General features: G+C 40.6%; 1 non-coding gene across 1 annotated transcript; it reads left to right on the forward strand.

Moving 5' to 3' along the window:
• The first annotated feature begins 4,056 nt into the window (after positions 1-4,056).
• TRNAS-GCU (transfer RNA serine (anticodon GCU)) lies at positions 4,057-4,129 on the forward strand. The gene has a single exon. It is a non-coding gene; the product is annotated as a tRNA-Ser (tRNA).
• Positions 4,130-12,054: the final 7,925 nt, after the last annotated feature.

Consider the following 12,054-nt stretch of genomic DNA (forward strand, 5'->3'; position numbering starts at 1 on the left):
ATTTAATTTCTGAGCTTCCGTGGCTCAAATGTGAGCGCGTTCGGCTGTTAACCAATAGGTGTGTGGTTCGAGCCCATCCGGGAGCGGTGTTGTGACGTAAAAAGCCAAGGTTTTTTCCACAACACCTGACGACCATTTAATTTTTGGGCCTCCGTGGCGCAATGGTTAGCGCGTTCGGCTGTTAACCAATAGGTTGGTGGTTCGAGCCCATCCGGGAGCGGTGTTGTGACGTCTCAGATGTGACGTAAAAAGTCAAGGTTTTTCCACAATAACTGACGAACATTGAATTTTTGGGCTTCCGTGGCGCATTGGTTAGCGCGTTCAGCTGTTAATCGAAAGGTTGGTGGTTCGAGCCCAACCGGGAGAGGTGTTGTGGGGTCTCAGATGTAGCGTAAAAAGTCAAGGTTTTACCACAATACCGGACGACCATTTAATTTTTGGGCTTCCGTGGCGCAATCGTTAGCGCGTTCGGCTGTTAACAGAAAGGTTGGTGGTTCGAGCACACCCGGGAGCGGTGCTATGAGGTCTCAGATGTTACGTAAAAAGTCAAAATTTTTCCACAATACCGGACGACCATTTAATTTTTGGGCTTCCGTGGCGCAATGGTTAGCGCGTTCAGCTGCTGTTCAAAAGACTGGTGGTTTGAGCCCTCCCGGGAGCGGTGTTGTGACGTCTCAGATGTAACATAAAATGTCAGAATTTTTCCACAATACCTGACGAACAGTGAAATGTTGGGCTTCCGTGGCGCAATGGTTAGCGCGTTCAGCTGTTAATCGAAAGGTTGGTGGTTCGAGCCCACCCGGGAGAGGTGTTGTGGGGTCTCAGATGTAGCGTAAAAAGTCAAAACTTTTCCACAATACGTGACAACCATTTAATTTCTGAGCTTCCGTGGCTCAATGGTTAGCGTGTTCGGCTGTTAACTAATAGGTTAGTGGTTCGAGCCCACCCGGGAGCGGCGTTGTGGGATCTAAAATGTAACGTAGAAAGTCAAAGTTTTTCCACAATACCTGACGATCATTTAATTTTTGGGCTTCCGTGGCGCAATGGTTAGGGCGTTCGGCTGTTAACCAATAGGTTGGTGGTTCGAGCCCACCCGGGCGCGGTGTTGTGGGATCTGAAACGTAACGTAGAAAGCCAAAGTTTTTCCACAATACCTGACGACCATTTAATTTTTGGGCTTCCGTGGCGCAATGATTAGCGCGTTCAGCTGTTGATCGAAAGGTTGAAGGTTCGAGCCCACCCGGGAGAGGTGTTGTGGGGTCTCAGATGTAGCGTAAAAAGTCAAAACTTTTCCACAATACGTGACCACCTTTTAATTTCTGAGCTTCCGTGGCGCAATGGTTAGCGCGTTCAGCAGTTAACAAATAATTTAGTGGTTCGAGCCCACCCGGGAGCGGCGTTGTGGGATCTCAAACGTAACGTAGAAAGCCAAAGTTTTTCCACAATACCTGACGACCATTTAATTTTTGGGCTTCCGTGGCGCAATGGTTAACGCGTTCGGCTGTTAACCAATAGGTTGGTGGTTCGAGCCCACCCGGGAGCGGTGTTGTGGGATCTCAAATGTAACGTAGAAAGCCAAAGTTTTTCCACAATACGTGACGACCATTTAATTTCTGAGCTTTCGTGGCTCAATGGTTAGCGCGTTCGGCTGTTAACCAATAGGTTGGTGGTTCGAGCCCATCCGGGAGCGGTGTTGTGAGGTCTCAGATGTGACGTAAAAAGTCAAGGTTTTTCCACAATTCCTGACGAACATTTAATTTTTGGGCTTCCGTGGCGCAATTATTAGCGCGTTCAACTGTTAATCGAAAGGCTGGTGGTTCAGGCCCACCCGGAAGAGGTGTTGTGGGGTCACAGATGTAGCGTAAAAAGTCAAAACTTATCCACAATACGTGACAACCATTTAATTTCTGAGCTTCCGTGGCTCAATGGTTAGCGCGTTCGGCTGTTAACCAATAGGTTGGTGGTTCGAGCCCACCCGGGAGCGGTGGTGTGGGATCTCAAATGTAACGTAGAAAGCCAAATTTTTGCCACAATACCTGACGACTATTAAATTTTTGGGCTTCCTTGGCGCAATGGTTAGCGCGTTCGGCTGTTAACCGAAAGGTTGGTGGTTCGAGCCCACCCGGGAGAGGTGTTGTGGGGTCTCAGATGTAGCGTAAAATGTCAAAACTTTTCCACAATACGTTACAACCATTTAATTTCTGAGCTTCCGTGGGTCAATGCTTAGCGCGTTCGGCTGTTAGCCAATAGGTTGGTGGTTCGAGCCCACCCGGGAGTGGTGTTGTGGGATCTCAAATGTAACGTAGAAAGCCAAAGTTTTTCCACAATACCTGACGACCATTTATTTTTTGGGCTTCCTTGGCGCAATGGTTAGCGCGTTCGGCTGTTAACCGAAAGGTTGGTGGTTCGAGCCCAACCGAGAGAGGTGTTGTAGGGTCTCAGATGTAACGTAATAAGTCATAACTTATCCACAATACGTGACAACCATTTAATTTCTGAGCTTCCGTGGCTCAATGGTTAGCGCGTTCGGCTGTTAACCAATAGGTTGGTGGTTCGAGCCCACCCGGGAGCGGTGGTGTGGGATCTCAAATGTAACGTAGAAAGCCAAAGTTTTGCCACAATACCTGACGACCATTAAATTTTTGGGCTTCCTTGGCGCAATGGTTAGCGCGTTCGGCTGATAACCGAAAGGTTGGTGGTTCGAGCCCAACCGGAATAGGTGTTGTAGGGTCTCAGATGTAACGTAATAAGTCATAACTTATCCACAATACGTGACAACCATTTAATTTCTGAGCTTCCGTGGCTCAATGGTTAGCGCGTTCGGCTGTTAACCAATAGGTTGGTGGTTCGAGCCCACCCGGGAGCGGTGGTGTGGGATCTCAAATGTAACGTAGAAAGCCAAAGTTTTGCCACAATACCTGACGACCATTAAATTTTTGGGCTTCCTTGGCGCAATGGTTAGCGCGTTCGGCTGATAACCGAAAGGTTGGTGGTTCGAGCCCAACCGGAATAGGTGTTGTAGGGTCTCAGATGTAACGTAATAAGTCATAACTTATCCACAATACGTGACAACCAATTAATTTCTGAGCTTCCGTGGCTCAATGGTTAGCGCGTTCGGCTGTTAACCAATAGGTTGGTGGTTCGAGCCCACCCGGGAGCGGTGGTGTGGGATCTCAAATGTAACGTAGAAAGCCAAAGTTTTGCCACAATACCTGACAACCATTTAATTTCTGAGCTTCCGTGGCTCAAAGGTTAGCGCGTTCGGCTGTGTTTTAGATTTAAAAAGACTATAAAATCACTAATAATGGAAAAAAATAACAAAACCTTTACTTTTTTATTTAATTTGTTTTTATAAAGCCACCTTTGGCATAACCCATTGTTAAATTTTTTATGTTATACCATGCCATTGTTTAATTTCAAGTGGATATAACATATATACATTAAGTTTTTTCATGAATCTTTAACATTATTTATTATAAGACACCATTGTTAAATCTATTTTTATTTGATTAAATTAAAATTGTTATATTAAATTAAACAGATAGGCACGGGGCTTACAAGTCACAATGTGACTTAGCCCCGTGGTATACTGTATCTGTAATGCAAATAAAATAAACATTTTGAATTGAATTGAATTGATTGAAGGTTAGCGCGTTCGGCTGTTAACCAATAGGTGTGTGGTTCGAGCCCATCCGGGAGCGGTGTTGTGACGTAAAAAGCCAAGGTTTTTTCCACAACACCTGACGACCATTTAATTTTTGGGCCTCCGTGGCGCAATGGTTAGCGCGTTCGGCTGTTAACCAATAGGTTGGCGGTTCGAGCCCATCCGGGAGCGGTGTTGTGACGTCTCAGATGTGACGTAAAAAGTCAAGATTTTTCCACAATACCGGACGACCATTTAATTTTTGGGCTTCCGTGGCGCAATCGTTAGCGCGTTCGGCTGTTAACAGAAAGGTTGGTGGTTCGAGCACACCCGGGAGCGGTGCTATGAGGTCTCAGATGTTACGTAAAAAGTCAAAGTTTTTCCACAATACCGGACGACCATTTAATTTTTGGGCTTCCGTGGCGCAATGGTTAGCGCGTTCAGCTGCTGATCGAAAGGTTGGTGGTTCGAGCCCACCCGGGAGAGGTGTTGTGGAGTCTCAGATGTAGCGTAAAAAGTCAAAACTTTTCCACAATACGTGACAACCATTTAATTTCTGAGCTTCCGTGGCTCAATGGTTAGCGCGTTCGGCTGTTAACTAATAGGTTAGTGGTTCGAGCCCACCCGGGAGCGGCGTTGTGGGATCTCAAATGTAACGTAGAAAGCCAAAGTTTTTCCACAATACCTGACGATCATTTAATTTTTGGGCTTCCGTGGCGCAATGGTTAGGGCGTTCGGCTGTTAACCAATAGGTTGGTGGTTCGAGCCCACCCGGGCGCGGTGTTGTGGGATCTCAAACGTAACGTAGAAAGCCAAAGTTTTTCCACAATACCTGACGACCATTTAATTTTTGGGCTTCCGTAGCGCAATGATTAGCGCGTTCAGCTGTTAATCGAAAGGTTGAAGGTTCGAGCCCACCCGGGAGAGGTGTTGTGGGGTCTCAGATGTAGCGTAAAAAGTCAAAACTTTTCCACAATACGTGACAACCATTTAATTTCTGAGCTTCCGTGGCGCAATGGTTAGCGCGTTCAGCAGTTAACAAATAATTTAGTGGTTCGAGCCCACCCGGGAGCGGCGTTGTGGGATCTCAAACGTAACGTAGAAAGCCAAAGTTTTTCCACAATACCTGACGACCATTTAATTTTTGGGCTTCCGTGGCGCAATGGTTAACGCGTTCGGCTGTTAACCAATAGGTTGGTGGTTCGAGCCCATCCGGGAGCGGTGTTGTGGGATCTCAAATGTAACGTAGAAAGCCAAAGTTTTTCCACAATACGTGACGACCATTTAATTTCTGAGCTTTCGTGGCTCAATGGTTAGCGCGTTCGGCTGTTAACCAATAGGTTGGTGGTTCGAGCCCATCCGGGAGCGGTGTTGTGAAGTCTCAGATGTGACGTAAAAAGTCGAGGTTTTTCCACAATAACTGACGAACATTGAATTTTTGGGCTTCCGTGGCGCATTGGTTAGCGCGTTCAGCTGCTATTCAAAAGACTGGTGGTTTGAGCCCACCCGGGAGCGGTGTTGTGACGTCTCAGATGTAACGTAAAATGTTAGAGTTTTTCCAAAATACCTGACGAACATTTAATTTTTGGGCGTCCGTGGCGCAATTGGTTAGCGCGTTCAGCTGTTAATCGAAAGGTTGGTGGTTCGAGCCCACCCGGGAGAGGTGTTGTGTGGTCTCAGATGTAGCGTAAAAAGTCAAAACTTTTCCACAATACTTAACAACCATTTAATTTCAGAGCTTCCGTGGCTCAATGGTTAGCGCGTTCGGCTGTTAACAAATAGGTTGGTGGTTCGAGCCCATCCGGGAGCGGTGTTGTGACGTCTCAGATGTGACGTAAAAAGTCAAGGTTTTTCCAAAATACCTGACGACCATTTAATTTTTGGGCTTCCGTGGCGCAATGGTTAGCGCGTTCAGCTGCTATTCAAAAGACTGGTGGTTTGAGCCCTCCCGGGAGCGGTGTTGTGACGTCTCAGATGTAACGTAAAATGTCAGAGTTTTTCCACAATCCCTGACGAACATTTAATTTTTTGGCTTCCGTGGCGCAATGGTTAGCGCGTTCAGCTGTTAATCGAAAGGTTGGTGGTTCGAGCCCACCCGGGAGAGGTGTTGTACGGTCTCAGATGTAGCGGAAAAAGTCAAAACATTTCCACAATACGTGACAACCATTTAATTTCTGAGCTTCCGTGGCTCAATGGTTAGCGCGTTCGGCTGTTAACAAATAGGTTGGTGGTTCGAGCCCATCCGGGAGCGGTGTTGTGACGTCTCAAGATGACGTCAAAAGTCAAGGTTTTTCCACAATACCTGACGACCAATTAATTTTTGGGCTTCCGTGGCGCAATGGTTAGCGCGTTCAGCTGCTATTCAAAAGACTGGTGGTTTGAGCTCACCCGGGAGCGGTGTTGTGACGTCTCAGATGTAACGTAAAATGTTAGAGTTTTTCCAAAATACCTGACGAACATTTAATTTTTGGGCGTCCGTGGCGCAATTGGTTAGCGCGTTCAGCTGTTAATCGAAAGGTTGGTGGTTCGAGCCCACCCGGGAGAGGTGTTGTGTGGTCTCAGATGTAGCGTAAAAAGTCAAAACTTTTCCACAATACTTGACAACCATTTAATTTCAGAGCTTCCGTGGCTCAATGGTTAGCGCGTTCTGCTGTTAACAAATAGGTTGGTGGTTCGAGCCCATCCGGGAGCGGTGTTGTGACGTCTCAGATGTGACGTAAAAAGTCAAGGTTTTTTCCACAACACCTGACGACCATTCAATTTTTGGTCTTCCGTGGCGCAATGGTTAGCGCGTTCGGCTGTTAACCAATAGGTTGGTGGTTCGAGCCCATCCGGGAGCGGTGTTGTGAGGTCTCAGATGTAACGTAAAATGTCCGAGTTTTTCCACAATACCTGACGAACATTTAATTTTTGGGCTTCCGTGGCGCAATGATTAGCGCGTTCAGCTGTTAACCGAAAGGTTGGTGGTTCGAGCCCATCCGGGAGCGGTGTTGTGACGTCTCAGATGTAACGTAAAATGTCAAAACTTTTCCACAATATGTGACAACCATTTAAATTCTGAGCTTCCGTGGCTCAATGGTTAGCGAATTCGGCTGTTAACCAATAGGTTGGTGGTTCGAGCCCACCCGGGAGCGGAGTTTTGGGATCTCAAATGTAACGTTGAAAGCCAAAATTTTTCCACAATACCTGACGACCATTTAATTTTTGGGCTTCCGTGGCGCAATGGTCAGCGCGTTCAGCTGTTAACCGAAAGGTTGGTGGTTCGAGCCCTTCCGGGAGCGGTGTTGTGACGTCTCAGATGTAACGTAAAGTGTCAGAGTTTTTCCACAATACCTGACGAACATTTAATTTTTGGGCTTCCGTGGCGCAATTATTAGCGCGTTCAACTGTTAATCGAAAGGCTGGCGGTTCAAGCCCACCCGGGAGCGGTGTTGTGACGTCTCAGATGTAACGTAAAATATCAGAGTTTTTCCACAATACCTGACGAACATTTAATTTTTGGGCTTCCGTGGCGCAATGGTTAGCGCGTTCAGCTGTTAATCGAAAGATTGGTGGTTCGAGCCCACCCGGGAGAGGTGTTGTGTGGTCTCAGATGTAGCGTAAAAAGTCAAAACTTTTCCACAATACGTGACAACCATTTAATTTCTGAGCTTCCGTGGCTCAATGGTTAGCGCGTTCGGCTGTTAACAAATAGGTTGGTGGTTCGAGCCCATCCGGGAGCGGTGTTGTGACGTCTCAGATGTGACGTAAAAAGTCAAGGTTTTTCCAAAATACCTGACGACCATTTAATTTTTGGGCTTCCGTGGCGCAATGGTTAGCGCGTTCAGCTGCTATTTAAAAGACTGGTGGTTTGAGCCCTCCCGGGAGCGGTGTTGTGACGTCTCAGATGTAACGTAAAATGTCAGAGTTTTTCCACAATCCCTGACGAACATTTAATTTTTTGGCTTCCGTGGCGCAATGGTTAGCGCGTTCAGCTGTTAATCGAAAGGTTGGTGGTTCGAGCCCACCCGGGAGAGGTGTTGTACGGTCTCAGATGTAGCGGAAAAAGTCAAAACATTTCCACAATACGTGACAACCATTTAATTTCAGAGCTTCCGTGGCTCAATGGTTAGCGCGTTCGGCTGTTAACAAATAGGTTGGTGGTTCGAGCCCATCCGGGAGCGGTGTTGTGAGGTCTCAGATGTGACGTAAAAAGTCAAGGTTTTTCCACAATAACTGACGAACATTGAATTTTTGGGCTTCCGTGGCGCATTGGTTAGCGCGTTCAGCTGTTAATCGAAAGGTTGGTGGTTCGAGCCCAACCGGGAGAGGTGTTGTGGGGTCTCAGATGTAGCGTAAAAAGTCAAAACTTTTCCACAATACGTGACAACCATTTAATTTCTGAGCTTCCGTGGCTGAATGGTTAGCGCGTTCGGCTGTTAACCAATAGGTTGGTGGTTAGAGCCCATCCGGGAGCGGTGTTGTGAGGTCTCAGATGTAACGTAAAATGTCAGATTTTTTCCACAATACCTGACGAACATTTAAATTTTGGGCTTCCGTGGCGCAATTATTAGCGCGTTCAACTGTTTATATTTGAAAATAGTGAAGAAATACTCAAAATATGCTTCTTTGGCCGTGAAACGTCGATTTTGAAAATGTTATTAAAAATCGAGGTACATTTTTATTTTTTGTTCAATCGAGATGAAATCACTTTTAATGAGTGTTTTATAGGGAATTAAGCTGAATTCGGTCAAAAATATCTCCAGAAAAAAATGCATTCAAAAAAGTACCGAAAAAATCGCATGTTTTTCTTCTTCAAGATACAAAATCCGTGACAACGATTTCTTATTGAAAAATTGAATTTTAACAGTTTTTTGATTGAATATCGTTACATTTGCTTGAATTAAAGCAAAAAGTATAAAAATAATGCTTTCAGTGAACAAATTTGAAAATAGTGAAGAAATACTCAAAGTATGCTTCTTTGGCCGTGAAACGTCGATTTTGAAAATGTTATTAAAAATCGAGGTACATTTTTATTTATTGTTCAATCGAGATGAAATCACTTTTATTGAGTGTTTTATAGGGAATTAAGCTGAATTCGGTCAAAAATTTCTCCAGAAAAAAATGCATTCAAAAAAGTACCGAAAAAATCGCATGTTTTTCTTCTTCAAGATACAAAATCCGTGACAACGATTTCTTATTGAAAAATTTAATTTTAACAGTTTTTTGATTGAATATCGTTACATTTGCTTGAATTAAAGCAAAAAGTATAAAAATAATGCTTTCAGTGAACATATTTGAAAATAGTGAAGAAATACTCAAAGTATGCTTTTTTGGCCGTGAAACGTCGATTTTGAAAATGTTATTAAAAATCGAGGTAAATTTTTAATTATTGTTCAATCGAGATGAAATCACTTTCAATGAGTGTTTTATAAGGAATTAAGCTGAATTCGGTCAAACATTTCTCCAGAAAAAAATGCATTCAAAAGTGTACCGAAAAAATCGCATGATTTTTTTCTTCAAGATACAAAATCCGTGACAACGATTTCTTATTTAAAATTGAATTTTAACAGTTTGTTGAATGAATATCGTTACATTTGCTTGAATTAAAGCAAAAAGTATAAAAATAATGGTTTCAGTGGTTATATTTGAAAATAGTGAACAAATACTCAAAATGTTTTTCTTAGGCCGAGTTACGTCGATTTTGAAAATGTTATTAAAAATCGAGGTACATTTTTATTTATTGTTCAATCGAGATGAAATCACTTTCAATGAGTGTTTTATAGGGAATTAAGCTGAATTAAGTCAAAAATTTCTCCAGAAAAAAATGCATTCAAAAAAGTACCGAAAAAATCGCATGTTTTTCATTTTCAAGATACAAAATCCGTGACAACGATTTCTTATTGAAAAATTGAATTTTAACAGTTTTTTGATTGAATATCGTTACATTTGCTTGAATTAAAGCAAAAAGTATAAAAATAATGGTTTCAGTGGTTATATTTGAAAATAGTGAACAAATACTCAAAATGTTTTTCTTAGGCCGAGTTACGTCGATTTTGAAAAAGTTATTAAAAATCGAGGTACATTTTTATTTATTGTTCAATCGAGATGAAATCACTTTTATTGAGTGTTTTATAGGGAATTAAGCTGAATTCGGTCAAAAATTTCTCCAGAAAAAAATGCATTCAAAAAAGTACCGAAAAAATCGCATGTTTTTCTTCTTCAAGATACAAAATCCGTGACAACGATTTCTTATTGAAAAATTTAATTTTAACAGTTTTTTGATTGAATATCGTTACATTTGCTTGAATTAAAGCAAAAAGTATAAAAATAATGCTTTCAGTGAACATATTTGAAAATAGTGAAGAAATACTCAAAGTATGCTTCTTTGGCCGTGAAACGTCGATTTTGAAAATGTTATTAAAAATCGAGGTAAATTTTTAATTATTGTTCAATCGAGATGAAATCACTTTCAATGAGTGTTTTATAAGGAATTAAGCTGAATTCGGTCAAACATTTCTCCAGAAAAAAATGCATTCAAAAGTGTACCGAAAAATCGCATGTTTTTTTTCTTCAAGATACAAAATCCGTGACAACGATTTCTTATTTAAAATTGAATTTTAACAGTTTGTTGAATGAATATCGTTACATTTGCTTGAATTAACGCAAAAATTACAAAAATAATGGTTTCAGTGGTTATATTTGAAAATAGTGAACAAATACTCAAAATGTTTTTCTTAGGCCGAGTTACGTCGATTTTGAAAATGTTATTAAAAATCGAGGTACATTTTTATTTATTGTTCAATCGAGATGAAATCACTTTCAATGAGTGTTTTATAGGGAATTAAGCTGAATTAAGTCAAAAATTTCTCCAGAAAAAAATGCATTCAAAAGTGTACCGAAAAAATCGCATGTTTTTTTTCTTCAAGATACAAAATCCGTGACAACGATTTCTTATTTAAAATTGAATTTTAACAGTTTGTTGAATGAATATCGTTACATTTGCTTGAATTAACGCAAAAATTACAAAAATAATGGTTTCAGTGGTTATATTTGAAAATAGTGAACAAATACTCAAAATGTTTTTCTTAGGCCGAGTTACGTCGATTTTGAAAATGTTATTAAAAATCGAGGTACATTTTTATTTATTGTTCAATCGAGATGAAATCACTTTCAATGAGTGTTTTATAGGGAATTAACGCAAAAATTACAAAAATAATGGTTTCAGTGGTTATATTTGAAAATAGTGAACAAATACTCAAAATGTTTTTCTTAGGCCGAGTTACGTCGATTTTGAAAATGTTATTAAAAATCGAGGTACATTTTTATTTATTGTTCAATCGAGATGAAATCACTTTCAATGAGTGTTTTATAGGGAATTAAGCTGAATTAAGTCAAAAATTTCTCCAGAAAAAAATGCATTCAAAAAAGTACCGAAAAAATCGCATGTTTTTCTTCTTCAAATTACAAAATCCGTGACAACGATTTCTTATTGAAAAATTGAATTTTAACAGTTTTTTGATTGAATATCGTTACATTTGCTTGAATTAAAGCAAAAAGTATAAAAATAATGGTTTCAGTGGTTATATTTGAAAATAGTGAACAAATACTCAAAATGTTTTTCTTAGGCCGAGTTACGTCGATTTTGAAAATGTTATTAAAAATCGAGGTACATTTTTATTTATTGTTCAATCGAGATGAAATCACTTTTATTGAGTGTTTTATAGGGAATTAAGCTGAATTCGGTCAAAAATTTCTCCAGAAAAAAATGCATTCAAAAAAGTACCGAAAAAATCGCATGTTTTTCTTCTTCAAGATACAAAATCCGTGACAACGATTTCTTATTGAAAAATTTAATTTTAACAGTTTTTTGATTGAATATCGTTACATTTGCTTGAATTAAAGCAAAAAGTATAAAAATAATGCTTTCAGTGAACATATTTGAAAATAGTGAAGAAATACTCAAAGTATGCTTCTTTGGCCGTGATACGTCGATTTTGAAAATGTTATTAAAATCGAGGTAAATTTTTAATTATTGTTCAATCGAGATGAAATCACTTTCAATGAGTGTTTTATAAAGAATTAAGCTGAATTCGGTCAAACATTTCTCCAGAAAAAAATGCATTCAAAAGTGTACCGAAAAATCGCATGTTTTTTTTCTTCAAGATACAAAATCCGTGACAACGATTTCTTATTTAAAATTGAATTTTAACAGTTTGTTGAATGAATATCGTTACATTTGCTTGAATTAACGCAAAAATTACAAAAATAATGGTTTCAGTGGTTATATTTGAAAATAGTGAACAAATACTCAAAATGTTTTTCTTAGGCCGAGTTACGTCGATTTTGAAAATGTTATTAAAAATCGAGGTACATTTTTATTTATTGTTCAATCGAGATGAAATCACTTTCAATGAGTGTTTTATAGGGAA

Source organism: Phalangium opilio, unplaced genomic scaffold, assembly GCF_054372755.1.
Source record: "Phalangium opilio isolate 3A_F unplaced genomic scaffold, DU_Popi_V2 ptg000329l_1, whole genome shotgun sequence".
Classification (NCBI taxonomy): Eukaryota; Metazoa; Arthropoda; class Arachnida; order Opiliones; family Phalangiidae; genus Phalangium; species Phalangium opilio.